A 24,258-nucleotide genomic window follows, 5' to 3' on the forward strand; every position below is an offset into this window, starting at 1 on the left:
TGGCTATTGAGGATGAAATTGAGAAAGGCAAGATTAGAGGAAACCTTGTCCCATTTCTCTGGAATTAAGTCCCTTCTTTATGAACCAAGCTGCTTACTTTACTCAGCCTTCCTGAAGACACTTATTTAGTCAGCTCTTTTTCTTAAACCACAATGATTGGAAAATAATACTAAATTTAGAGACACTCATTTAATTCAGAATAGTGTGTCATCAAACCTCACAGGCTCAGTTGAACCACATGTGAAAAACATTAAGACTTTCTGAGATGTGTCTGGGATCATTAAGAAATAGCTTTCCAAACTTGTACTCTTTCTTAGCTATTTTAATGTAAATCACAGAAAGTGAAACTGCTGAAATTCATAATTTCACAATGCATAGTGTGAGTCATTGTCCCCAGAGCATCCTTTCTATAGAATTGATATGTTAGCATATTTTCCTATAATGTTAGTGTAATCCATTGATGTACATTTTATTTCTGGTTTTCAGGTTGTTCACTAGAGACCTGTTTTTGTTTTGTTTTGTTTTGTTGATGCCTATGCAATCAGTGTTGGTTGTAAGCATACTCTGGAAAACTAACTGATGTGAGGATTGTTATCAGTGTCTGTGAAGGGTTGAACCCAAAATTGCAACCTGAAAAGAAATATAAATCAGCTTTGAAAGACTTCTGTCTATGAAGAGAAAATTCCAACCAAAGCCATTAACAGTAGTTAACAGCTTAATCTGAAACATATAGACAAGATAGCTCCTTTGATTTACTAATGATTTTGTTTTTTAAAGAAAAAAACAAGAACAAGTGTGAATGGGCAGAAAATAAGTAAAATTCTTAAAGGCAACACTGGATCTTCATAGAGTCAGTATGCCCTCAAAATAGATCTTTTGCAATGGCAGAATTTGGGCCATATTTACCCGTTCTATTTTAACTAAGAAATAAAAAAGAAAGATAACAAAAAAGGGAACCAGGATATAGAGATAGTGTGAAAAAATATATTTTCTATGCAATTAAATTCCACATGAATCACAACTGAGTTGATAGAAACATGGAAAATACTGATATACTAGTCATTCTGGTGTCTTTCATTGCACCTTTATTGTACTCTAAGCTATGCAAGATATCTGATGACAGCCATCGTGACAGTATAAAGTATTTTATTTCTTTTTTGTTTACCAGCATCCTGACATCAGCCTTAGTCACTGCCCTGTTCTTAAAAATCAATTTTGTGGTAAATGTTTCTCCCAACACCATCCCTTTAATCCTCTTCAAACCTCAAAAAGCATGATCATAAAAGGGGTAAATTTAGCCTGGTCATCAACATGGATACAATATCTTTCGGCTGCACCAAAAGGAAAACTAGCAGGAGAAGGAGGAGAACATACAACAACTTGAAATTAATGTGAATATATGGTTTTTTTGACATCTTCATTTACCACTTTTAGGAAGTGCAAATGATCAAAATATTATTCTAAGTGTTTAGCATCCAACTATCCTAATTAATATGCTTTAATGCCATTAAAATGTAGACTAGGGTACAACACCTATCTAAAATTGTCCATAACCTAAAACAGGCACACCAATATGATAAGATATATCCAGGCACAGGTAATCACATGGCATTGTAGAAAGACGTCTATTTTAGTCTTACAAACTTGGGCATAAAGCTTAACTTTGCCATTTACTCATTACATAACCTAAGCATCTCACTTTCCCACTCTGTGCCTTACTTTCCTCATCTGTAACATGGCAATAATACTTGTATTACAGTGAGGTAATAGAGAATAATGATAATGTGGTGACTAGCACAGAATTTGCTACATGGTGGATGCTTAATAAACATTAGTAATCATCATTATCATTGACATTGCTAACTTCCAACACCTTGGAACTGAATGTGTTCAAGTGACAACCAGCAAAAAGTGTAGACAGACCTAATTAAAAACAGAATATATCCCCAAATTTCATCTAAGCAACCTTGGAGCGCTAACCTCAGAGTTTGGTATAGAAATATTATTACACATAGTTAATATGTTGACAAATAAAAATATAGATATCTATTTAAACACCAATATAACCAAAAGGTATTCCTAGCAGTATTCTAAAGCCAAATGACCAGTTATAAAGGAGTCACAAAGAGAAAATCAATTCAGAATTCTAAATTGGGGTGCCAAGTCCACATCTTCACTGCCTACATTCTCTTTTTTCCCCCTTTAATTTCCCTTTTCCCCCACTTCCACCCCTGACCTATGGATGTTGCCATTTCCCTTAAGAACTGGATCTCTGAAGGCCGGGCATCTCCTCCCACACGCAGCAGGCACCTGGGGCCTGGCACCCCCGGCACATGATCTGTGGCTCCGCCTGGGGCGTGAACCCAGGACCTTCTGCATGTAAAGCAGATGTGCTAACCACTACACTATGGAGCCACACCTCCTACGTTCTTGATATGATAAAAAATTGGGGCTCTTCCCAGCTCCTCAAACTCTCATCCATAAAACAATGAGGATGTGGTTCTCCAAGCTCCAAGCTTCAACCCTAGCATGATGAGGGAGTTTCTGTCAGGTAAAAAGAATCCAGAGAGAGTGTGAGGCAGAAGAGGCTCTTCTATGAAAATCAGTCCAGAAAGTACTCAGGACCAAGAAGAAGGTCTAGGAAACTAATGAGAAGGTCAAAGACTTGAGGAGCATCAACGAAGGGGGCAAAGTAAGAGCAGGAGGGAGTATTCTAAATATACTCTCCCATTACCCTATAGTGGGATGCTGGAGGAAATCAAGGGAGCAGTGAGTCAGAGACTAATGCGGGGATAGGACAAGAGCATGAGCATAATGGGAGTTGACATGTACCTAGATGGAATACATCCTTCCTTTATCGTATCCTTCCCTTTCCCCCTCTGTTACTCCTACCTTGCCGTCACTAGTCCACATCTGGCACTGGAACAAAGTAAGAGTGAAATTCCAATTTACCAACATAAATTGGAAAAGAAAACTTCCATTAGTCTAGCCAATTGCTTTCCATTCAAGAGAAAGCTTAGAGCATCTCTAGAGCCCTAGCCAAATTCTGAGGCTAATGATAGAGAAGGTGGTAAAAATACGAACAATTTGAAAGGTTGAGTAAATTTAGACCACATCATTATATTGAAAAAGACATCGGTGGGTAAGAAAAAGTGAAAACTTGAGGTGACAGACTCAAAGAGTAGTTCTGAAACTGATTTCACCATATTTGGTGGAATAAGTTGGAGACAGACTTTTCAACAGGAGATTCCTGCCATAACCAGAATGACAGTATGTTCTAATTTATTACTTCAGACCTAGTATAATTACAAATAACACACCTTTTACTTTTAAAGTGTCGTGTTTTAAATAATAAATTCTATAGTCAACCTAACCAAAACTTACAGGGCACATTCCATTCACCTTAAGTAACTAAGGCTATTTTAGAGTTCATGATTTTATTCGCATTTTATCAAGAACAATGTGCAGATCACCAAGCCTCTCACAACTCAACTGGCCTATTCTTGGGCCTTTGCCAACTGGAGAATGATCTAAGGGCAATGCAGGAGGCAAAAGGGGACCTTTTAAAACTGGTCTGGCCTCTGGACTCATAAATACACAAACACATATAGACATATAAGTGCTCAAATACAGTGCCTACAGACTCAGAATTAGACCTTGATACAAAATTTGGGTGTACTCAGAGAGCATAAGCTAGTAAATTTCTGGTAGAGGTCCCCATCTATGACATTTGTCAATGGATTCTTTAGAATCTCTGCTATTTTACAAAGTGCAGCTAGAGGCCAATATTTTTCTACCACTGGAAAACAGACACTGAAATTAATGCTTATGATTAGTTTAACCGTAGGAGCTTCCAGCAAGGCCTAACATGAGCTCAGTAACCACAGGAAAAGAGGAGAAGAGTAAATGTTAGGAGAAGACGGAGCCCACTGAAATCATGGGATGGAGGCTCAGTGATTACAAAAAGCTCAAGAGAGGGAGCACATATATTACTCCAACATGGGGATATAAGCCAGAGACTGCTGATTCTGAACCTACATGTCATGCCATTGGCACCAGGACATACTAAAAATTAATTGCAGGAGGAGGACTGAATACCTTGAGCAGGGTAGGGACAAGGAGTTCTTTCACAAGTGGAGTAGAAAATGATAACTCCCCTCATAAAGCAATGGAAAATTTGCCCCCAAAATCGACTTACTTTGAGGAATTGGCATGCTAGAGAAGAATCACACATGTTATTTGTTCCCCTTGGTGTGGAGAATACAGTAATTGCATCAGGCTCTCTGCCTGATAGTAATTGGAGGAGAAAGCAAGCAACCTTTTGTGAAGCCTCAAAGGGTTCTTCTAGGGAAGAGGGTGAAGGAGTCATAGCTATCCTTCCACCTCCATTTTCTCGAGCAGTAAAACACTAGCTTTTTTTCTTTTTCTTCAGGAAGGATACCTAAGAAAACAGGATCATAGAAGAGGGTTTTCAATAATATTTCTTAAAACAATAAAATCTTTTCAGCATAATAGAACAAAGAGATATTCAATATCGGCAGTATGAAAGGTCTGATAGTGTCACAGGCATTTGCTTCATTCATTCATTCATTCATTCATTCATTCAATATTCGTTCAATAAATGCCTACGCATTACCAAACACTGTCATAGGAGTCAGGAATACATCTATGAATAAAACAGACCAAAATCCCTGACCTCAGTGAGCTTATATTTTAGACTTGGAACCTTATTTTCTACTGTTTGATGTTGAGACTAGCTCCATGAAAGTGGGTTTTCTTTACTGTCTTTGTCCACAGAATGGATCAGAAGACCTCCTCAGTCCCATCCAAGGAAATCAATGACCGGTAACCTTGGTCAAAGGCCATAGAGAGAAGACAAAATATTCAGGGAACAAGGGGCAGAGCATTTTAAGAGACCAAGAGGCTTGCTGGGGAGAGAATGAATTAGAGGTTCCACAAATAAGAAAGGTCAGTATCTATGTAGTGTAGATCAAAGGCCTGTGGCACCAATGAGGGGCTGAAGGAACAAGCCCCAAAGAGTAATGCTGCCTCATCCACGATGATCTGTGTAGGTTGCTATAGGCTTCTCAAACTCAGCATAAAGAACTCGCTTCTGGATTAACTGCTGTGAATAGTTTAGAAAGGCCTCCTCAACCTTACATTTGATTTTTGCTTTTTGTTGTTGTTGTTTGTTTGTTTATTGGTTTTGAGTGTGAAGATTTTTTTTGTTTTATTTTCAGAAATAGACTATACTGCCCCAGCCTTCCAATGTTAAGGGAAAATTACATGATTTTTTAATGTTATTTATATGGCTACATAGAAATTAAAATTTAAAAAAATCATAGGAGCCTCCTGAGCTGTGGATTTTTCTAGGCGGTTTACCCAGTGGTTATATACAATAGCATTTTACCTAAAAGATGAATAAAAAATAAAAGTAGAGATGCTCTATTTAGAATTAGAGTAGGGAGCAGAAGTCTTGCCTGCCCTCTCATTAAGGTGGCCTGTGACGGGGCTCCTTCAAACCTCTAGAGATGCACCAGGCACAGATTGGAAACCCTGACCTGTCTCTACTGGCAGGGTATTCTGTCTCCTGTCCACACAACCAGACAACATTGCCCTGTACTGGTGTAAAGGGATGTGTCACAATGTATAAGCCATTTCAGTGTAAACAAAGAGAATTCTGATTAAAAGATTTCCCATGGAATAACTAGCTGTCAGAATACAATAACTGGCAACATCCATGGATAACACAGTGACAACCAGGGCCTGTACTGACCACAAGGATGAATTAGCAGAGGGGAACCATAGTGAGATGAAACAAAAAACACACATAAAAAAGAATTATGACTAAGGGTATTGTGAACAGGCTGATTATTCTTACCACCAATTAAATTACATTCACACACGCACTCTGTATTCATCCATCAAGCATTTATGAACAGCTTACTATGTGCCAGGCATGTTTCTAAGTATTAAGAATACAGAGAAAAATAATACAGTCATCACTGTGAAAATGTTCACAGTCTTCTATAGGAGACAAACCTGTAGGTATGAAGATATAAAAAAAATCTCATTTAAATGAATATAAAGTACTTATATATACTATAGTACCTAGCATACAGTAAGCTAACTATAAATGTTAGCTATTAGTAACAGATTAATCTCTATTCCCATTCACTTGTTCCATCCCCCTAAAGAGATGAGTTTTCAAGGAGTGAAGACTTTGGTGAGGAACCTAAGTTCAAGTAAGAAGCATCCAAAGGTGTAAGCTTTAGAAATAATGGAACCTTTGTTCTGGTGAGTAGTTTATGCAAGCTGAGGGTGAAAACTAACTTGCTTGGGGTTTTAAAAAAAACTAACTTGCTTGGGGTTTTAAAAGTCAAATTTTAGAATATATATGGAAGAAATAATATTATGAAAAAAAAATTAGACATTATGCTTGGGGGAAAATGGAGGTATCTAATCCATTTTCATTAAGTCTCTGCTTTGTAGTGAATGATGTTACTCCTCTCTCCTGTCTCCTCAGGACATCTTCAGTAAAACCTAATTTACAGTGAGTGAGTGTGAGTGTGTGTGTGTGTGTGTGTGTGTGTGTGTGTGTGTGGTGCTAATGTTCTTTTTAAGGTTGGCCCTGGTTGAGGAAAGGAGCTTCTAGAGGAGAGAGTGGCCCGAAGAGGGACAGATTACCACAAGGTCCATAAACAAAAAAAGCAAAACTAAAGCAAAAGCCTATCATTTATAGGTGGAAGATAAAAGAAAGATGAAAGAACAATAGGAGCAGAAAAAGAGAGACAAGTCAGCTCTATCTACATGGGGAAGTCAGAAAAGGCATATAAAGTAGGTGGTATTTGAGCTGAGTCATAACGAATGAGTAGTTCACCAGGGAAGATGGCAGAGTGGGAGTAAGGAGAGAGGGGTTAATACGTGGAGAAGTATGTAGACTGTAGCATGCCAATTCTGATAAAAGTAGTTGAACTCAGTTGGAAAAGAAGCTGCAGAGGGAGCAAGGGAGAACTCAAATAATACAGCATCTTGAGCTCTTTTTACAAGGATAAAAATACATCCATCTTAGAAATAACTCAAAATAAAGAATTCAGGAATGGCAAATCATAGTATATGAACTGTTTTATTTAATTTTTTTGTACGTTGTTTTTGTTGGGTTTCAAAAAAAGGGTAGTGCGTATAAATTGACTTTATACTCCACATCTTTTAAAAGAAATCTTTTGCTTGTGCACCTTTATGATCTTCTAAGTTCCAGCAACCTACCTACAGATTCTGATCTCCTCATTCTCTACAGTTTTGGACACATAAGGGTTTCAGGAATAGGCAGATAACTGACCAGCAGAATTGTTACTTGTTTTCTTGGATATATTCTATAAAATCAATTACTGCTGGCTCTAGAAAAGGTCTCCTCATCCTTGCTTTCAAGCAGAAAAATAAAGAAGTTTCTGGAATTACAAAGAACTTTTGGAGCAAAAAATCCACTGATTTAAAATTCACATCGCTATGATTTTCTTTGTTGTACTTAGTAAATTAATCATTTCTCTCTCTGTCTCTAGAGCAGAAGATTAAATGATCCTCTGTATCATATTCATATATTTTAAATCACTCTAATTTTCTTTTCCAGAGGCTGATAGATTTTAACCACTACTTATATATACAACTTTCAGTTCTTTAATGTTTTCTCTGCCTTTGAAATTTCATGAATAAGCCTGTCCTAACTTGTTCCAGCTTTAGGGATTGCCATTCTCCAAGAAGTCTTTCCTGTGAAATCCAGACCTCACTCATATCTGTACTTCCTCTCTTAACTACGTAATTTCATCTGAATTATATCCTATGTAGTGCTGATATAAACACATTAGTCTTATCTCCCTTGCTTGCTGAATGTTTCACAAGGGCAGGGACCAGATTTTATATTTTTATATGAAGTACCACTCTTTTCTTCTTGCCTTCTTCTATCCTGGATTCTGGAATATCAAAACTTCCTCTAACAAACGAGAGGAGAAAAACAATATAATTATATCAATACCTAAAAGGCATTTGATAATATTGAGCAGCCATTTGAAATAAAATGCTAACATAGGAATAATAGGATTTATCATAAAGACTATTTACCAAAATTCAGCAGTAAACACCAAATACAGTGAAACAATGAATCTATTTCCATTCAAATAATGAAAAAAAGGGACACCCACTTCACCACTATTGTTTTAACATTGCCTTTGAAATTCTAGCTAATGAAATAAGAATCTCAAATTATATACTTGATAAAAATATTGGGAAGAAAGAGACAAAATGATTTTATTTCAAATTTAAGAAACAAGTAGAGTTAATAAAAGAATTCAATATGGTGGCTAGATTCAAACAAACATTCAATCAAGAGTATTTCATTAGAGCAATAATAAGCAGTTATTAGTGAATATAGAAAAATAAATCCTATTCTCAAAAGCAATATAAACTATAAAGTCTATAAGAATAAAGTTATAATAAAGGTAAAATGTCTTTATAAACAAAACTTTAAAATCATGTAAAAGATAAAGTAAGAATTAAAAAATAGAATTACAACTTCAACATTTTGTGGTGAGTATTGTAAACTGAAAAATAATTTAAAAATTCCTATGATAAATAGAAAGCCAAAAATGTTTACAAAAGAAAAAAAAAAAGAATATTGAAAGAGTGCTTTTCTCATCAGATATTTTAACAGTCTATAAAGATGCCATAATCAATATAGCATGATATAGCTACCAGAAGAGACAAAATATCAGTTAAAAAAAAAAATTGGGTCAAAAAAATATGTACCTAAAGGATGTAATATATGACAAAAGTTTGCATTTCAAATCAGTGGTACTGATTTTATTAAATGGCACTGATAGCTGGCATCTATGTAGAAAAAAATAAAGTTAAATTCCTATCCCACACTATATACAAAATAATTAAAATTATATTTAAAAAAGCTAAATGTCAAAAATAAAATAACAATATTAGAAAATAGAATATTTTTAAGAACTCTAAGGTGAAGACTGGTAAGCAAAACAAGATACTCTGATGCTTAAGGAATTTGTAAAATTTGCACTTTGCTTTCCATGTAAATTTCTCACAATTTTTCAGAATCAGTTCTATAATTAAGTGGATTTTATTCTATTTTTATACTATATTGTGAAATATTTCACTTGATCCTCTATAACATTAATTCTGTATGATAAGCAGCAAGATTTTCTTTTTTATCTCATCTATTGAGTTTGGTAAAACTTTTATTTTATTTTAAGTTCCAAAATACTTTTGTATATTCTTAAATGCTTTTCTTCGATCTTCTTGAGAGCACTTCTTTTTGATGCAGTTCTAATTCAATGAGATCCTAGTCTTCTAGTTGTCCAATTGCTCTTTCTCATCTAGATTATCCTCAAATTCTGAGTATTCTTTCCCTCACTTGTCTAGATGTTTCTTTAGCAAATACTATTTTGCAAGCAGTGGAAAATGTGGCATGGAAGTCCCAAGCGAGGCTGTCCTGGGTTTGCAGTCAGTACTTTAAGGAAGCTTTTGCGCATATATTATAACAGGTCTTTAGGTAGAGCAGACTTCTCCAATTTATGAGCTCTTGGTGCTACTGAATACACTAAAGCAACTTCCCTCAAGTTCTTTTGGAGTCAACAGGATTAGGAGGCCCCTCCAAGTAAGACAAACGGCAAGATTTCTTCACCTATATTAGCAAAGATAGCATTAGCTGCCAGAGAATTTAATGGTTTAACACAACAGAAGTTTATTTTGTGCCCATGCAGCAGTCCAGTGTAATTGTTTCTTGTTAGTGGACAGCTTTCCTGCACATGGTGACACAGAGACCCATACCCCTTCAGTCTTTGGACTCTTACGTTCCGTATGTCCTCAGAGACTTCTATAACCACCCAGCAGCCAGGAAAAGACAGCATGGAGAAGTCACACCTGCTTTCCAACAGCTTTGGCCTAAAAATGACACACATCATTTTCTTTCACATTCCATTTATGAAAACTAGACACAGGCCCCACTTAGATGCAAGGGAAACAAAGAAATGCCATCTAAGTAGCTGTTTCTTGGCAATAATTCTCTATTGTTTATGGGAGGCTCACATTTCAGTGAACTATTAGATGTCTGTATCATATTATCCTAGGCCTCAGAGAGAGTCTAGGCTCCTCCGCTGCTCCTGGTCCTAAGTCTCTCACAATATAATGAGGTAAAAACTTACTTTTGATTCAGGAAGTGACAAAGACCAGTGAGGAACAGGCCTCTTAAAACATTTAGAAAAGTATAAAGGCCATAAAAGTTAAGAGGTAGACGAGAACGCCACAGATAAGAATGTTTCAGAAATTAAAATAAAAATAACATAATATTTTAGGGAGTATTTTTTAAGAAAAATGGGGAGAAGAAATATAAAAGCATCTCATTATTATGTAAGAACTAGAACAATATAATGGTGGCTTGTAGTGGAACTTTGAGGAAGACAGAGATGGAGACACAAAGTATATAACTCAATCCATATGAGAGACTTGTAAAAACTTTTGTTTTAATATTATTTCATTAAATTTGGAGGAATCTAGACACATACCAGATAAAATACACTCAAGCATCTAATATATAGTGAGTTTTTATGTACCTTTAATTCTGTAGTAATTATCTGCAATTTCTTTATTCTGCTTGGGGATTTCATTTTAAAGAAGTTATGTGGTAAAGTAAGCCCCTACCTATAATTTGTAGATTTACTGTAAAGTTTAAAATTTTTCATCATTGTGTCAAGCACTTAGGAAATCTAACACAATTTTATTTCCTTCACCTAATTTGTTTAATTCATAAATTTTGAGTCTTGGAGAAAAACTTGCAAGAGATTAAAGAAGAAATAGTGCAAAGAGTCTTTAAGGTTTTTTGATTAACATAACTAATTACTATATACAGTATTTAAATCCTATCAATTAGGACGTGTTTCAACTTTTACCATGAATCTTTAAAGTTCTCTGTCAAACCAGGCATTTGCTCAAAGAATTTATGTTTCATATGGTAACTGAAAACACTTTAAGATAACTTTAAAGAAGAGAAACAAGAGAATATGCTTGCAAAGGAATGATGTTTTTCATTCATGTCAAATTATGAAAAGCTTACAGTCAACAAATAAGAGACCTCACAGGGACTCCACACAATATTTATCACGCCCTCACTCGCCAGACCCAGACCCACTTCAAAACCTTCAAAATAAAAGGAGCCCAGAATGGGAAGTTTGCCAATTCTTTTTGCCAAGTTGGCAGAGCCCTGAAAGTTTGAATGGCTTTTCGATGTATAAGATAAAAGCAGGCATTTGGAGCCTGTGAAGCCTCCCTGGGCACAATTAGACCTTAGGTGAAATTCCATCAACCACTGCTATTTGCACATGTCAGGTATGCATATGGCACAACAACTTAGGACTATGGCTACATGAATAGTGTTGGCTTGAAACCAAGACAAAAAAAAAGTCTTAAAATAAATATAAAGAAGGAAAGGCTTCTCCCCTCTCAAAGATGATATTTTTCAGCTTTGATGTTTCACCTCTGGCTACTATATAATGACAGGCATGGGAGGACAAAATCGGTCTCAAACAAGAGTAACTCCTCTCAGGTCAAGTACATGTATGCTCATGAGAGAGACAAGCACAGACTCAAGTGACTGGAATTTCTCCCTGCTCACGGCTTTACCCACCAGGAAACATCACTTCTGAGCTATTTCCTAGCTTCTGGGCAGCAAGGCTTCTGTTCATTTCCAAGTGAGTAAGCAATCAGAATTCTTTACTGACTTTAATTTCCCCTCCCTCCACTTTTAACTAACCAGTATTTCTTTCATTCATTCAGTCTAACAGGGCCCTAATGCCCCCTATGCTCTACAGATGCCCCCACCCTCAGCCTTCTCCCACCCCTGCTGTTATTCACACACAGCATCTTCACATTCTCTGACAGGGGAAACTCCTTGATTACAAGAATTCAATGCTCTTTCTCATCAGATGACAGATGTAGAATGCTTCTTCATGCACTGGGAAACAAAGGACAACCCACTTGTTATGTGATTTCTACAAATCACTCTGAAGGTTTCCGTTGCATTTAATTTTTCTTTAAATACATCCTCCTTTTGAAAAAGAAAATCTGCTTATTTGCTCTAGCTAATATCACAGATTATGAGCTTTCACAGATACCCTTCCCTCTGCCTCCTATGTATTTAAATTCATGTTTGCTTCTTCAATCTACCCTACTCGACCTCTCTGGGAATTCCTTCCAGCTAGAAAAGACTTTCTGTATCTCTCTTTCTCATTAACGCTCCATCTCATTTCAAATCCTACTCAAATACTCATTTTTCTCCTTCCAGACTGTATACCTTAAATAATAAACAAGTTGAAACTCTTTATTGAATTGTGTAATACAGTGCTATGGAGCAAGTAAGGGTAGAGGTACCATGAAAAGTTCTATACAGAATAAAATTTTATTATGCCTCATAATTGTTAAAGTATTGTGTCCTAGAGGAGGCAATTAAATCAAACGTGCAAAAATATATACAACTTGTTTTTCCAGTGTCAGCAACTTAGTGTAATTTATGTGCAGATACTAACATTAAGATCTAAAATATAGTTGGAGAGTCATCAAAGTTGTACTTTTTCATAAACCAGACAAAACAAATATCAAGTTTAAATATTCTAAGTGTGGTTTGAAGTTAATTAATTAAGTTTTATAAGGTAAAATATCTTTCAGAATATTTCAGATTATATTTAATGCAGGCATCTAAAACCATTTTCAGGATAAAAAATCCAAAAAGACCATAGATATTAGCTAGATTGGAAATAGTATTTTTTCAAAAGAATATATACACAATTTTACAAATAAAATTTGCAATAAAATTTTAATTATTCTTACTCTGAAAAATAACCCCAGTCTCAGCTTTATTCCTGACAACTCTTGTTTTCTTCACTATTCAGAGTCTTTCTCAATAAACAAATGCATTAGTTCTAAGGAAAAGCAATAGCTGAGACCTGGCATTCTTTCATTCTGTCTTGCCAAACACCTCCAAGGATGGTGAGAAATACAGCAATCATGTAGGTAATCTTAAATTATCTTCTGACTTATATAAAAAAAAAAAGTTTACCAACCTGCAGTTTATGGTACCGATGCCACACTGTCTTACCATACCATCCACTCTGACTCTACCTTTTCCCAGTACTTGTCATGTTATTTCTGGTTTTTAAAAAACTCACCTCTTTAGCATCAGTTTCTCTATGAAACTCATAAAATAACAATGAATAAAATATAATTAAAAAAATAAGTTCCACTTTGTGAAAACTTATTTTCTTTAAGAGGACTTGATGTATGTAATAGGGAAACCAAACAGAAGTTCTTTGCAACATCCTGACAATAAAAACTCTATGTTACAGACTGGAGAGTCAGATGAAGATAAAGGGGCTATTCCATTTTTATATCTCTTCTTCTTCTTCATCTTCTTCCATAAACACAATCCAATAATGAGTTCTAAGATAGTATAAAACTCGCTCCAAAGTCATTACATCATTCCACCATTTCCATCATAACCATGTTTATAATCCAAATTATTCCCATTTAATGACACTAAAATATTCAAAGAAAGGAGAGTTAAAAACTGGCAACCTTTTCACCTCAAATTCCTTATGCAAAGGAGGTAAAAACACAAACATATGTAAATAAATGTTCTCTTTTCAGTTTGGTAATTTGTGAGATAAGCATCTAAATTTTTATGTGTTTCTCTCTTAATCATAAAATATTTGTATTTGTACTCATCAAGGAATTACACAGTATATTCTGATCACCAAAAGACAATTTTCTTTCCAATATAGTTTTCTATTGGCATTAAGCTTAGAGCTAAAGAGACACAGCTTTTAATCTGCCCACATGTCCTGATCAAAGTAATCCTTGAGCAAGTTCAAAAGGCTGCCCTAAATCTAGAAAAGTTAAGCACCACTGAGAAAGCATAAGACTTTCTCAGGAAATCAATCTGTACTCTAAAATAATCTCAAATAATTTTTAATTTAGAAAGAGATGTTCCTTCACATGTCTAAAGAGCTGTTTGCCAATAGAGATTTTTTAAAGGAAATTTAAACATAGCAGTTTGAAGTAAAACCTACAGTTATAATGTCTGAACATGTAAACAAAAGTATGTTACCTTTACTTTGTTTATTAGCTCATATGGATGAAAACGTGTATATAATAAATACACGATTGGTAGACGTTTTTCTGAACACGAACCTAACTTATTGCAGATCTTAAAAACAACATATTAATATTAAATAGTACTAATAGCTAATATTTGTTTAGTATTTATCACGAGCCAGAGACAAATCTAAGTGTTTAACTTGTACAAACTCATTTAACCTTCACACAAGTCTAAGAGGTAGGAATTATATTTAACATCATTAGGAATGAGGAACCGAGGCAAAGAAAAATGAGGTAACTTGCCCAGTATCAAACCGGTCATATGAAATGAAGCCTGAAAACAAACATAGGTAGTCTGGGTTCTCAACGCATTCTTTTTACCACTACATAATATACGTAGCATAATTATTGTCCATCATATAGTCATTCTTTTAGGAACACATAGTCTCTAACATATTATAAACTGCTAATAAGCAGAAACCCCATTTTATTCATCTTCATATATGCACTAGAAAATGTTCTATATACAATTAGCTAATAAAAGAAATTAAAATTTGTTCCCTATTCTGTTAAATAATTTTGGATACACATTATAGTTAATCGTTTTACATTCCTAATTTAAAAATTTTAAGTGTACGTGATGAATAAACAATGCAATAACCTTAATGAAAACCAAAATAAAGAGAGAAAAAAATAGTTACAAAAATTCCACTATTCTAACATATCAACTGTCTTTTATTTATCCATATTAACTTATGGTCCTTTTCACTTGTATAATTTGTTTTATAGTGTTGAAATCACAATGCAGAGTGAGTAGTTTCATATTCTATTATTTTCTTTATCATTAGATAAAGGATATTCCATAGTCTGGAATATCCTTAGATAAAGGATATTCCATAGTCTGGAAATTATAAATTTGAACATTTCCATATAACTCTATTTGAACATTTCCATATAACTCTATTGAAGCACATCCATTTATTTAATTAATTCCCTACTATTGGACATTTTGGCTGTTTCCATTTGTAGATTTAAATATAATGCTGTAGGAAAAACTAGATTGATGCATGGATAGATGTCTACATGGAAACAGACATGATAGGACAAGTATAGTAAAATATTAATGGTATATCTGGGTGGTAGACATATGGGAGTTCACTGTGAAATTATTTCAATTCTTCTATATATTTGAAAATTGCCATAATAAAATAATGCCTTAGTGAATAAACACATTTATTTTATAAAATGTCAGCTTCAGGGTTTTGTGTGATTTGTAAATATACTGCTAGTACCTAGAACAGTACTAGGGTTTTGTGTGATTTGTAAATATACTGCTAGTACCTAGAACAGTACCCAGAACATAGAGGTGTATGCCTCATATTTTGTTGAAAGTGAACAATTCAAATATTATAATATGGAAATCAGGATTTTCTCCCTCTTGTCACTTGTAGGTTGTAGTTGTTTGGTTGTTTAGGGACCTTTCTAAATAGTTTCTGTAAAGACTGCATTCTTTCTCATGTATGGCCAGTGAGGTTTCTGCTGTGTTAGCTACTCATTTGATAGAAATTTCTTTAAATGTCTGAAGTGAAAGGAAGAAAGGAAGAAAGGAAGGAAGGAAGGAAGGAAGGAAGGAAGGAAGGAAGAAAGGAAGAAAGGAAGAAAGAAAGAAAGAAAAGGAAGGAAGGAAGGAAGGAAGGAAGGAAGGAAGGAAGGAAGGAAGGAAGGAAGGAAGGAAGGAAAAACACTTTCCCATCTTGGCAGATTGGCCGTGTTGGTGCACTTCAACACTTATTCAGGCTATTTCAACTCTGCCTTAGCCTTCAGTTCCTTCGTTCACTGAGAGTAAAGTTGTGCCAGTGGTGAAAGCCCAGCATTTTCTTAGGATTTCTCTGAGAATATATCCAGACCTGGGCATGTGTGTTGCCTTCTAGATTCTCTGATATATGCCAGAGCCTTTCAAAGAATTTGTTCCCCCATGTATTTCCTTCCTCAGATTCTTCTTTCCCAGGTTTTTTGGTCTAAGGGTTTCATGATCTCTTATCCCTTGTCTTAGGTGGCTGCAACTAGTATATTTGTCTTTATATACTTTCAAAATGCTGTCTGGGAGGCTGCCCAAACCCTGGGAAAGGTCTGAGGTGAGTCAAACAAAGGCAAGGGCCTCAGCTCACCCTTCAAGAAGGCAACAAACAGGTCAAAGCACGCAACCATAATTCTCTGAGAACAAGGTCTATATTGTTCCTTCTGGTACCAGCAAACTGCACTAGAAAAGTGGGCCACTGTCTTTAAGGTCTGGTTGTTGCATGTTGGGGAGTGCGAGGGTGGTAGGCAGGTAAGTTAAAATACAGCAGTGTTCTTTCACCAAATTTCAGCTTTCTTTTTCTTTAAGTGTTCCTTTGTTGCTGTAACTTTTTTTGTTGTTAGATTTGAAAGATCTTAAAAAGTGGATTCTAACAGTTTTCACCAGTTTAGTAATTGCTTTATTGGAGAGATGAAGATTTGGAGTTCCCTACTCTGCCATTTTTGGTGATGTCCTTCATAGGGAAACTTTTTATTTGCAATTTAATTCTTTTACTTGTCAAGGATCTAGTCAGACTTTATATTTCTTCTTGAGTCAGGTTTGGTAAGTTAAATCTTTTTAGAAAATCTTCTGGTTCATCTAAGTTGACTAATACTTTGGCATAGGTTATTCAAAATATTCTTTTTTAACCCTTTTAATTTATTTAGGGTCAGTAAATATGTCTCTTCTTTCATTCTTGATATTGATAATCTGTGTCTCCTTTTTTATTTTATTCTAGGATATGTTACATGCTGGAAAGTATTCTATGTTGCTTGAGAATAATATATATTCTGCTTTCTGCAGTCGTAGGTGGAGCATTATATATATGTATCAATTAGGTTGAGTTGGTTGATAATATTGTTCCAATTTTCTATGTTCCAGCTACTTTCAATTATGTCAATTTTTGCTTCATGTATTTTGAGGTTCTGTTATTATGTGTATATACATTTATAATTGTTATATCTTCCTGATGTATTGAACCTTTCAGCATGATAAATTATGTCTTTGCCTCTAGTAATTTTTCTTGCCTTAAGGACTATTTTGTCCGATATAATATAGTCACTCTAACTCTCTTATGGTTACTGTTTGCATGGTACATCTTTCTCCATCCTTTTACTTTCGACATATTCATGTCTTTGAATGTAACATGTGTCCTTGTGGAAAACATATTGTTGGATCTTGCTATTTTTATGCAATCTGATCATCTCTGCTTTTGACTGGGGTATTTAAAATATTCACATTTAATGTAATTATTGACATGACTGGATGTACATGTGTAATTTGCTTTTTTACATGTTTCTTTTCTTTCCCCTGCTCTTCCTGTATTACCTTCTTTTGAATTAAATAAATATTTTTAGCTTACTGTTTTAGTTCTGCTGTTGATTTTTTACCTTTTTCTTTTTAGTGTTTTCCTCTTGCACACTCTAGGTATTACAGTGAGTCTTAATTTAACACCATCTTCTTCAGATCAATATTAACTTAATTTTTGTTAAAATATAAAAACTTGGCTCTAATATATCTTCATTCCATACACTCTTATCTATTCTATTCTTGTCACATATAGTCCATTTATGTATGTTATAAACTATACAATCATATCTTTCAAAGAAATTAATTTTAAAAAATGAGAAAAAATATATTTCTAGAGTCTTTTATATAAATCTACATATTTATCATTTCTAGTGCTTTTTATGTTTTTGTGATTTCACATTACCATCTGGTATAGTTTCCCTTTAGCCGGAAGCACTTTAGTATTTCTTCTGTTATTCTTATAAGAAAGTTCTGCAGTTTTTGTTTATCTGAGAATGCCTTTATTTTACCTTCATTTCTAAAGTTTTGTTGGGTTTTGGATCCTTGACTAGAAAAGTTTTTTGGTTTTGCTTTTTTCCTTTGGCACGCTGAATATGTTATTCCACTACCTCTGGCCTCCATTGCATCAGAAGTTAAGTTAGCCATTAATCACACTGATGGACCCTTGTACATGATTTACTTTTCTCTTGCTGCTTTCCTAATTTTCTCTTTGTCTTTCAACAGTTTTTCTGTTGTGTGGATCTCTGTATTTATCTTACTAATAGTTCATAGCATTTCCCAGATACATGAATTAACATTGCTCATCAAATTTGAGAATAATTATTACTTCAAATATTTATTCTTTCCCTTTTTCTAGGCTTTCTGGGACTCCAATTACACAAATGTTGGTATCCTTATTCTTGTTCCTGTCCCATGGCTTTATGAGGCTCTTCACATTTTTTTTCAATCTTTTTTCTCTCTGTTCTTCAGATTAAATAATTTGAATTAATCTATCTTGAGATTCACTGATTCATCTGACATCTTTGAACTGATACTAGACACTCTAAGGACTTTTTCATTCCAGTTACTACATTCTTAAAAGCAAGAATGCTATGATTTCTATCTCATTATTGAGAATCTCTATTTGTTGATTCATTGTTGTCATACTTTCCTTCAATTATTTTAAACATGCTTCTTTTAGTTCTTTGAATATATTTATAATAGCTGTACTGAACTCTTTGATTAAATTGAATATCTGGGGATATTCAGTGAGTTTCTATTAACTGTTTTCTGGTTGTTGTGGTGGTAAATGTACATAAATAAAATTTAGCATTTTAACTACTTGTAAATACACAGTTAAGTGTCAGTAAGTACATTCACATTGTTATACAACTATCATCATCAATCTCCAGACCTATTTATCTTCCCAAACTGAAACTTGTACCCATTAACCAATAACTCCCAATTCCTCCAGGCCCCTGGCAACCACCTTTCTACTTTTGAATATTTTTTTTCTTCTTGATTATCGGTCACAGCTTCCTCTTTCTTTGTGTGTGTGTGTGTGTGTGTGTGTGGTTTTAACTGGACATTTTAGATATCATTTGTAGAAACTCTGGAATCTGATTATTGCTGTTGCGAGGATTTTTGCTTGCTTGTTTTGTTTAGCAACTTACATGAGCTAAATCTGTGAAATATGTCGTTACATAAAGAGCAGTTTCTGATAACTTTGCTTAGGTTTTTAAATTTCTCTTTTTATTTTAATCCTATCTTGCTAAGGGTTGCCTTGTTTCATTGTAGCTTAGTTGTCAGCCAATGACTAGGCATTCATTTTGCTCAAACACCTTTGAGACAATTAAGTTTCCATTCTCTGGTGACAGTTCTTTGTGTGGGTAGGAGAGCTCATGCAAAGCTCAGGCTATTCACAAGTCTTCTCCATTTTTTATATTTTGCTGAGCCTTGTGTGTCTCCTATACACATAGACACGGCCTCAGGGTTGGCCAGGAGTACACAAAAGTCTTGGAGCCTCCTTGGTCTCCATTGCACATGTATTCAGCCTCAGCTCAAAATATGCTTGCCCCAATCATAATTACAACCTCAAGCTTTAGCTCTTCACCAGGCCAAGATATTCACTGACAACTCTGCTGGGCATAATCATCACCCACACCCAAGTCAAGTGAGTCTCTTGAGCACAGCAGGACAGCCTGCCCCTTCCTGGCAAAACTTCTACCCTAACTAAACCAGAAAGGTGGGGATGGGAGCAAGGAAGCCAAGATTTCCAATATCCTTACCTAAAGTTCAACAGTTTTTGAAGCATAAATTCTCAGATTGTGGTATTCCATAGTTCTGAAATGGTTGTGTTTTTTTTTTTTTTAAATCCAAATTTATAGTTGCCTTTTTTTTCTTTTCAGAGAGAGAGAGCACTTACCAGCCTCCTCATTTTAATACAGCCTGATTTAGAAGAGAAATCGTCATGGTGCAATCTTTGGATTGGCATGTCAGCATCAATAGGGAACTTGTTAAAAAATGTAAATTCTTGGGTTCCACCACAGATCTATTGAACTGGAAATCTGGGTAAAAGACTCAGTAAACTATGTTTTAATAAGCCATTCAGATAATTCTGATGCACACTTATGTTTAGAAGTACTAATTTAGAGCATATTTAATAATAAAAAAATGTTGATGAAATTCTCCATTTCAAGGGAATATAGTCAAATATAAGACCTTTTAAGATGTTTTATCAAAATCATCTTGTAATATTTGACAAAGGATTAATGATACATAGGCCTATCCTTTGAATTTTTGGATCTAAAGATTGACATAAATACTTTTCTAATATATACTCATACTCAGAATTTGTGAGTATATACAAAGATGTATATATACAAAGATGTCCTAGACAGTATTTAAGAGCACCAACCTGCATGTTATCCAGATGTATTACCCTGGCACATCAAACTTGTTGGAGCTGAGATTCAGTACTTCTGCCTGTCCATCTTCCTTCACTAAAAAGACTTGGCTATACAAGGATAGTGAAGTTGTATTTATGCACAACTGGCATGTTAGATACGTGCATTTTAAAACATAAGGCCATTCTTTCAACCAAAGTATCCTTATAGTAATCATTTGTAATTAATTTTGTAATTAATGATCCCTATAGCTACATGAATACATGTTTAAACAACATTTAGCGAAAAAAGCAAACTTTAAAATGCCTATAATATATAACGTATTTATGCAAAATTTTAAAACAAAACAATACTACTTATTATTTATAGATACATATATATATAGACCATGACAAATAAATAGAAAGTTGTACATCAAATGCATCATAATGATTGTCTCCATGTGGGAGAGAAATAAAACTGAGTTAATAAGTTAAAGACAATTTTGACTATAAAATATTTTGTTTCTTTTACTTAAAATATAACAAAATCCTCACAAATTCTGAGTATGAGAAATACAATTTGCTCAGAATACAGTATAGGGAAGAACCCTTGGGTTAAAGAATTGATACTGTAGCTCACTCGAACTGAGGGATAATTCTCAGACAGAAGGACAGACAAGCCTAGAAATTATGGATTCTTCTATTCCCAGAAATAACTCTGAAGGTTAAGAGCTATTTCCAGAGAATGAGAGTTAGATATAGAGATGAGACATTGAAATTTAAAGAATAAAATTTGTTATCCAGAGAAATCGAAAGAAGAGGGCTTAGAGACACATAAATCTATGCCTACATCCTTATTCCCATAATTTAGTCCAGGTTAATTTAAATTCATGAATTCACATTTCGGTGTTTAAAAGATGGGGATGTGGAGTCAGATAGTCTCAGTTAAAATACTGGGTTTGCAAACATTTTGTCATCGTAACTTCTCTGAACAAATAGTATACATCTCCTAGGACTACTGATAAAATTAAGGGAGATAATGTATGTACCATCCTTAGTACAGTACCTAGCACAGAGCCAGTACCCCATTAAAGGTTAGTTATTATTACCATTCCTTTATTCATCTCTCCAACAGCTAGTTGGTAGGTGCCTACTATATATCAGACTCTCTTCAGGGTTCTGAGGATACAGCAAATGAACAAGACAGACATAGTCTGTGCCACTGCAGAACCTATAAATTAACAGGGAATAGAAAAGGTTACCTAAGAAAAGAAAAAACTTTGATGGAGACACAGCAGGGAGGGTAGTAATCCTAATGTGTTTAGCATATGCAGAGGGCCTGCTGGAAGACTAGTAAGTAGAGATCTGAAGAATCAGTAGAAATTTATCTGATGAACAGAGCAGGGGTTTTGGACTAACCAAGATGTAGAATTATTCCTAGTTTAACAAAATCAAATGAGTGAATTATGCTTTTTCCACTTATAGTGAAAATGAAAGTTGGAACTTCATAAATGTCTTTCTGATCTATGTCCTACAAAACTCATCCTGTAGCATTAGATATTGTATATACTCTATTCACGAATCTGAAGCCTTGGGTGTGTTCAACTTCTAGGAAGTTGCAGAAGTTGAAGCTATGGGGGATAGATATTTCACTTAGCAGGGGAACTTTGTGCACCTTGTAGTTATTTCTGAGAACTAGGGTTTTTGTTGTTGTTTTGTTGTTTTGTTTGCCAAAAATCATCCTGTAGCAGAATCAGAGGAAGTGTTTTAGTTACAAGCCCCTGACACATCACCTCTTGTTCATTATCTTCTAGAGAATATTCCAATTGTGCATTTCTCAGTCTTCCTGCTTCTTCTTCCCAGTTGCTCACAGTTGAGTCCACTGACACTCCTGATACATAAGTTCTGTTCGGCCCTGCTGCTAAAGACAGTTTTGGAAATTCAGGTACTTAAGCAACTTCAACCTTTGCTGAGCTGAAGCTTGACTCACATCACCTTTCACACCTGGAATCTGAATACCAACATCAGTGCTGACCCCTGAGCTCCAGACCATCAGTCTCCAATACTCCCATTCAGATCCAGGACCAAGGACCTTGTAAGGAAATTATGTCCTCTCTGTTGCCCTCCAAGTTACAGCACACTCCACACCCTCCTCCCCTTTTGTGCCCAATAAGCTTCTGCTGGGTTCTTCCTTTCCTCATTCCACTTGCAGGCCTAGCTGCCTGTTAGACATACACATTATATGGGCCATCAATTCTGTTCTGTGGGACTCCTTGCTTCTTTCCAGTGGCAAATAAGTGCCTGAAAAGGGAAATGCTGCTCTTTCTTGTTCTTCTTCCCAGGTTTTAAGAGATAGCCTCACCATATATTCTGCCCTAAAATATGTGCTTAGCTAACCTTCTCTTGGCTTGGTAATGTTGCATAAAGCTAGAAAATTCTATTACAGTATAGAATATAATAATTTCTGACTTGGAGCATTTAAATGCTTGGAAAAAAAGTTCCTTACAATCATCATTACACAGGGCAAAATTAACTACTAGAATACTCTACTATCTACATATGTAAAATTCTTGGGCTTATATTATTTGAGGTTAATTAAAGCACAATTATCTATATTATCTTCCCACTAAAGAAACTAACCTCTGCCACATACAGATATTTGGATTTCTGTTATCCAGCAATTCAGGTTATTCCTCTTTATTTGGATATAACATCACTAAATCTTACAATTATCCAGCACCTTTCATCTTTCAGTTTTAGACTATAATGATAATAATAATTACCACTACAGTAATAACTATTTATCTAACATTTTGTATTTGAAAAGCACTTTACAATGAGCAATTAGTTATTCTATCTCTATAAAGTAGCCATGTATCATTATAATTATCTTTTCAGAGGAGGAAACTGGGATAAAAAATAATAAGTTTATTCTAACTCATAAAATAAAAAATATATTTAAAAAATCAATTAATAACTTTTGGCCAAAAATAGGGCTGAGTAGACCAAGGAACTGCAATGTCTGTGACTGGACTCCTGGGATCTCCTTGGATTTGTTGCCATTCGGAGCTGGCAGGATTCATTCCTTCCTATACCCCAGGGCATATCTAGTTTGGAGATCAATGAAGGCAGCTTCAAAGAATGGAACAGGATCCTTAATATTACATGCCAAGGTTAAAAATGTTATAAAAATGGCTTTCAAAGAAATTGCCCCACCTTTTATTACTGTGGAGTTGAGAACACATATAATAATAATTAAAAAAATTCTCCCCTATAAATTGAAGGGATATAATCCCAGACAACAAGAGGCTTGATTTACAATATTTTGCTTGGACCTTTATTTTCTGCTGTGCACTTACAGGTCACATTCAGAGTTTCCTTGAGGATAAGGGATAGATATTTAAAACAAGAGCTTAATAAATTTGTCTTTGTATAATTTTGAAAAGATTTTATCTTTAACACAAGTAGATGAGCCACACAAGCATTATACTACAGTTACTATATAATTAGGTAGATATATAGACATATCCTGACAACAGTAAAGTACTCCTTAACTGTAAAATATTTGTCTTTAGGTATGAATATGTGCTTCTAAGCATTAAAGTACCATTTAGCTGGCAAAAAAAAAAAAAAAGTAGGAAAGCTTATAAAAGTCCAGAATTTTTACCAAGAAATGTCTTCTTTTGTAAAGAGGGCTCTCATTGTGTTCTAGTTTTTAAATTATTTTGCGATCACTTATTTCTATCTTTGAGTATGATTTACCTATCTAAATATTTCTTGACAAAATGACTTAAATATTACATTTTCCCCAAAGTTAACTATAAATCAAAAATATAAATATAAAATAATATTTAACAGTTATAAA

The 24,258-nt window shown here is 34.7% G+C and overlaps 1 protein-coding gene across 1 annotated transcript in view; it reads right to left on the reverse strand.

Annotated features, from left to right (window-relative positions):
• Positions 1-24,258, reverse strand: part of LOC112470954 (O-acetyl-ADP-ribose deacetylase MACROD2-like) — a 1,076,828-nt gene that overhangs the window by 643,269 nt on the left and 409,301 nt on the right. The gene's annotated exons all lie outside the window — the stretch shown is intronic.

The sequence above is a fragment of the Pteropus alecto genome, unplaced genomic scaffold (assembly GCF_000325575.1).
Source record: "Pteropus alecto unplaced genomic scaffold, ASM32557v1 scaffold45, whole genome shotgun sequence".
NCBI classification, from domain to species: Eukaryota; Metazoa; Chordata; class Mammalia; order Chiroptera; family Pteropodidae; genus Pteropus; species Pteropus alecto.